The sequence below is a fragment of the Peromyscus maniculatus genome, chromosome X (genome assembly GCF_049852395.1).
Source record: "Peromyscus maniculatus bairdii isolate BWxNUB_F1_BW_parent chromosome X, HU_Pman_BW_mat_3.1, whole genome shotgun sequence".
Taxonomy (NCBI): Eukaryota; Metazoa; Chordata; class Mammalia; order Rodentia; family Cricetidae; genus Peromyscus; species Peromyscus maniculatus.
Window position 1 is genome coordinate 45639547 of NC_134875.1, and position 5359 is coordinate 45644905.

The following is a 5359-nucleotide window of genomic DNA, read 5'->3' on the forward strand; positions in this document are numbered from 1 at the left end:
AATAAATGTAGCACCTGCCATCTGTAGAGTTGTATGCTGTATGTCAGAAACATTCAAGCAATATAGAACTCAGATCCTGCATGGGAAGAAATACCCCTGACATATTGAAATGACAGGTAAATAACAACGCATCATATAAATTGTATAGACAGAGCATCAGATGAGGTGGAAGTTTCTGGCAGTTGCAGTACCAGGATGAAGAGAGGTCAGCTTTCACGGTTTTATTGCATATAGTTTAAGCCTTACCCAGTATATTTCCTGTCTGCTCTTGGGAATGCATAATAAGGAAAGGTAAATGTGTTTCTTCAGAAAAGAAGATAAGTAACAAAAGTTAATTAAAAACTTATTTATGTACTTCAATAGGTAAGCTCCATGAAAGTAATTCAGTAATTTATAGGTTTAAAGCTCTTGCATTTCAAAAGACTATTGGATGGTAAGATATGACACAATCTAAAATTACCCTAAACGATGGAAAACGAGCAGAAAGTGGTAATCATGTGTGCAGACTGTAGCTTGCCAGTACTGCCCAGCATCATATAACACAGTCCCCAGATAACACCTTCTTCAATAACAAAGCAAGGTCATTGACACAAATAAGAGAAAAAGCCTATGAGTCAGCTCAAAAAATGCCAACAGAAAGTATAGAAAGGAGGGGAAGAACAAATGAGAAGAATATCGCAGCCATAGATCATGTCTAAAAGTCAGAAGACAAGAAAGTGATGTAAGAAAAAGCAAACAAGCAGCCAAGTGCCAGGGATCACACAAAAACAAGTTATTAAAAAAGACAGAAGACTGTATCAAAGCCAAGAAACAATGAGAACAGAGGCAAGTAGAACAGGGAGAAAATTAGAAAGTTGGATTATTGAAAGAAAGCCTAGTAGACTTTCTAGGGTTGTCTACTTGTAGACATGGCCCCGGGATGCCAAAGCCTTAAGACTACAAGGGTCTGCAAGACTTTGCACCTCACTCTTCTCAGGGAGAATTTGCTGATATGAATGACACATGACCTGGTGCTGTAGAATCTTCATTTCATTGCCATTAAAAAGGTTGCTACACAGTCAAACTAAATTAATGGAGAAAATTGTCATCAAAGGTTGGATTTTATATAGGCTATAAATAAACCTTTGTTCCTATTTAATGTTCCTGCAAAGAGCCATTTACTATTGGCATATGAGCATTTTAACCACCTTCTGTATTTATAAAGCAAGACAAAACTGGGTATCAAAATGTGTCCTGTAGCTGGAGGGCTTCTCTCCAGGTTCCCCAAGCCCCGCAGTCCCACAATCCACTTATAAAATAATCACTCAGACGCTTATATCACTTATAAACTGTATGGCTGTGGCAGGCTTCCTGCTAACTGTTCTTTTATCTTAAATTAACCCATTTTTATAAATCTATACCTTGCCACGTGGCTGGTGGCTTACCGGCGTCTTTACAGGTTGCCTCTCCTGGCGGTGGCTGCAGTGTCTCTCCTCCTTCTTCCTGTTTCCCCAATTCTCCTCTCTCTTTGTCCCGCCTATACTTCCTGCCTGGTCACTGGCCATCAGTGTTTTATTTATATAGAGTGATATCCACAGCAGTGTCCAGTTCCAAGTTTGAGCAAAGGATTAAGTGGCTTAGGACACTATCGATGTTTTCTGTTTCTCAATTTAACTCAAAGGTAGCCTGGTTAATTTCTCACATCATTGGTGGTTATCCTGCTATTGTCATATTTAGAAATACTTCCACAAGTTCTGGAGTGGTTAAGGTGATGGACTAGAAATGCATCCACTAAAACAAAGCTCTGAAATGTTGATAAGACATTTTGTTACTGTAGTGATTTCATTCTTTTATCAAGAACACATTTCTAGGAATTATTTTCAAACAGTTGTTAAAATAAATTTTGTGGAAGATTATATGAGCTTTTCTTAAAGTAATTGTCAGCAACTGGAATACTTGATTATCTTTAGCATACACTGTCTGTATCTTTTTAGCCATGGGAAAGATAACTAAACACACACACACACACACACACACACACACACACACACCATTCACAGCAAAAGGAATAAAAAGATTATGTATTTCCCTCACTTTGTAGGAAGTTGACAATGTAAAAGAATTATTTATGAGTGGACCAGTGCTTAGACACACACAGAGTGGTCCAGCATTTGACATACCATCGCAGGCTTTCCCATAATACAGCCTCTAAGAAAACTAGTCTGTCTCGAACTCCTGGCAACAGGATTGTTTACTTTTATACCAAGAAGGCTGAGAAAGCACCTAAATCCTCATGCAGTGTATACCCAAGCAGACATCGAGAATATTGTGCTGTGAGACGGAAAGTCCTTAAGAGATTGTTTACATCTTCTTCAATTTCTTTTTTCAGGGACTTAAATTTCTTGTCATACAGGCCCTTCAATTGCTTTGTTAGAATTACCCCCAAGGTATATTATATCATTTGTGGCTATTGTAAAGGGTGATATATCGGTAGAACTCTCATCCAATGACTGATGGAAGCAGATGCAGAGATCCACAGCCAGGCCCCAGGTGGAGCTCCAGGAGTCCAATCAGTGAGAAAGAGAAGGGACTGTATGAACGAGAGATGTTGAGACCATGACTGGAAAAAGCACAGGGACAAATAGCCAAACTAGTGGAAACACATGTACTATGAACCAATAGCTGAGGAGCCCCCAACTGGTTCAGGCCCTCTGGATATGTGAGACAGTTGATTAGCTTGAACTGTTTGGGAGGCCAATTAAAAAATATTTTAAAAAGCCACTTTAAAAAAAAAAAGATTGTTTAGGGCAAAGAAGCATGTCAGCAGGGCCTATGGTGATTCCATGTGTACCAACTGTCTATGATAGGATCAAGGCTTTCCCTATTGAGGAGGAGAAAATTGTTGTGAAAGTGTTGAAGGCACAAGCACAGAGTCAGAAAGCAAAATAAATATGCAGGTTTTTAAAGTAATAAAAGTTAAAACTTGGTCTGTGGGGAAAAAATAAAATAATTATTTACTTCACTTTCCCCAAATGAGATAAAACCCCATTCAAGGCATTTCATGCAAGTTAGGAAACAACAAGGAACTATTCCCTCCTGCTACAGTCTTAGGAAATGCAGAGGTAAAATACTTTGAGTAGCTTAAGTTAACCTCAGTTCTACCTGCATATTCTTTCATTTCACTCTGAAGTTAGATACAGATTTGGTCAGATTTTCCATCATCTCCTAGGATGCAGAGTGTGGAACGTTCAAGTCCTTGCTTCATGTGGTAAAACAGAGGAGCTAGTTAATATACCTTGTGGTGTTTCCCTAGAAGGGAAAAGTACAGGTACCTATGGAAGCAACATATCTAGTCTCCCCACTGGCATCAGAAATGGGTAGGGCTCATCTTGCCTTAATATAAATAAATGAAAATATAATTCCTTCAGAAATGGCATTTCTTTTTCTGGAATGAATTTATGTCTGTCAGATGAGTGAAGAATATTTGGATTGTATATTGCAAATTAAAGCTACACTGTGAACATTTGACTTTGGAGAAACTCAAGCATAATTTTAATCTGAAAAAAATCATATAAGTGATTTATACTTATATATATATATATATATATATATATATATATATATATATCATGAATAAATGGTTACTTTAAACAGTCTAATATATCAATAGCCTAGTAGCTCTTTCAACTGAGTTTCTCAAGTAATGTCCTGGATTTTGTGTCATAAAATACATTACTTTTTATTTTTTATTTAGTTTTTTTTTTCTGAGACAGGGTTTCTTTGCGTAGTTTTGGTGCCTGTCCTGGATCTTGCTCTGTAGAACAGGCTGGCCTCAAACTCATAGAGATCCACCTGGCTCTGTCTCTTGAGTGCTGGGATTAAAGGTGTGTACCACTGCCACCTGGCAATACTTTCCTTTATAAAGATTTATTTTTTTATGTTGTGAGTATTTTGTATATATATTTTATATATATATATATATATATATATATATATATATATATATATCTGTCTGTCTGTGTGTGTGTGTGTGTGTGTGTGTGTGTGTACCACATGTATTTCTGGTACATGTGAAGGTCATGAGAGGGTGTAGATTCCCTGGAACAGTTCTGAGTAGCCATGTAGGTACTAAGACTCAAACCCAGGTCCTGTCAATTGCTCTTAATCACTGAACTATTTCTCCAGCCCAGCTATTTGTATGTTATATGAGCTGGAAATTTAAGTATACTATGCATTCTGCCTTCAGACTCCTTGGCTCAAATTGTCCTTCTGCTTCAGCCTCCCAGGAAACTCGAATTCACTGCACTAGGCTTGTTTCTTTTACTACATTGAGATTTAAGTGAATTATAATCTAGTAATCAACACTTTTATTGTTACCACCACTTCCTAGGGCCTCCAGAACATTTCTTTTGAGGAATGAATACATTTCCTTAAAGGATTAACATATTTGTACTAATCCATTGTAGTATATGTGATCAACATCAATTTTGTCACAACAGGACTCTAAAGGCTGTGTTTTTCAAATAACTTGTAGGATAATCAATCCCCCCAATTCATATACAATGCTAACATTTTCTATATGCTAAAATTCTGTACTTATTCAGTCCTGTGTTACCACCAGTCTGAAGAGGCTATTTTGAATAAATGACAGAAGTCACATATTTTGAAAAGACAAGGAGAAAACAGTGTTTACAGTAGATATGTAATTGCCAGAGAAGGATCCAATGGTGTCCCAGTACATTGGAGAGGGCATTAGAAAACCTTCTCTGCTTTGCTATTCTGGGAGAATACTGTGCCTCTAAAATGGAAAAATATGGCTTGACAGATTTGTTTCCAAAGGAAAAAAGTGAATCTCAGAAAGATGATACCTTTAGTATATTTAGAATGCTGCAAGCCTAAGGTGCAAAAAAGTTAGTAACAAAACGCTCATTGTAACTATTTCAAAGTAATTAGTGGGAGGGAGAAATACTAGTTATCTGATATCATAACTTCCTTTTAAAACTCTTGAGCAGCTGTTAGTGAAATTTTAAATTGTGTAACACATTTGAGCTATAATCTTTCTCAGTTCCAAAACCTAAGCAAAATTGTGTTTATGGAGAAAAGAAAAATATCTAAATTGAAACAATAGAAAGTAATTCTCCCTCACATCGTGTTGTATAAGAAGTATTTTAGGGAGATTCAGTTCTCTTAGTTTTTTGGTTTTGAAATAAAGCATAAACCAGCTTTGGGGAATGATGTTCTCAAATGAGAAAGAAATACTTTGTTAGTCTTAATGATAATGTGCCATCTTTGTAGAAATGTATTAGATTAATCATACCAGGCAATCATCTATTGGGAAAAATCTGATTTTCTTTTCTATTTATGTTCCCCAAATAACCAG

At 36.6% G+C, this 5359-nt stretch overlaps 1 pseudogene; it reads left to right on the forward strand.

The window, feature by feature from the left end:
• The first annotated feature begins 468 nt into the window (after positions 1-468).
• On the forward strand, positions 469-2928 carry LOC107399600 (large ribosomal subunit protein eL34 pseudogene; annotated as a pseudogene).
• The last annotated feature ends 2431 nt before the right edge of the window (positions 2929-5359 follow it).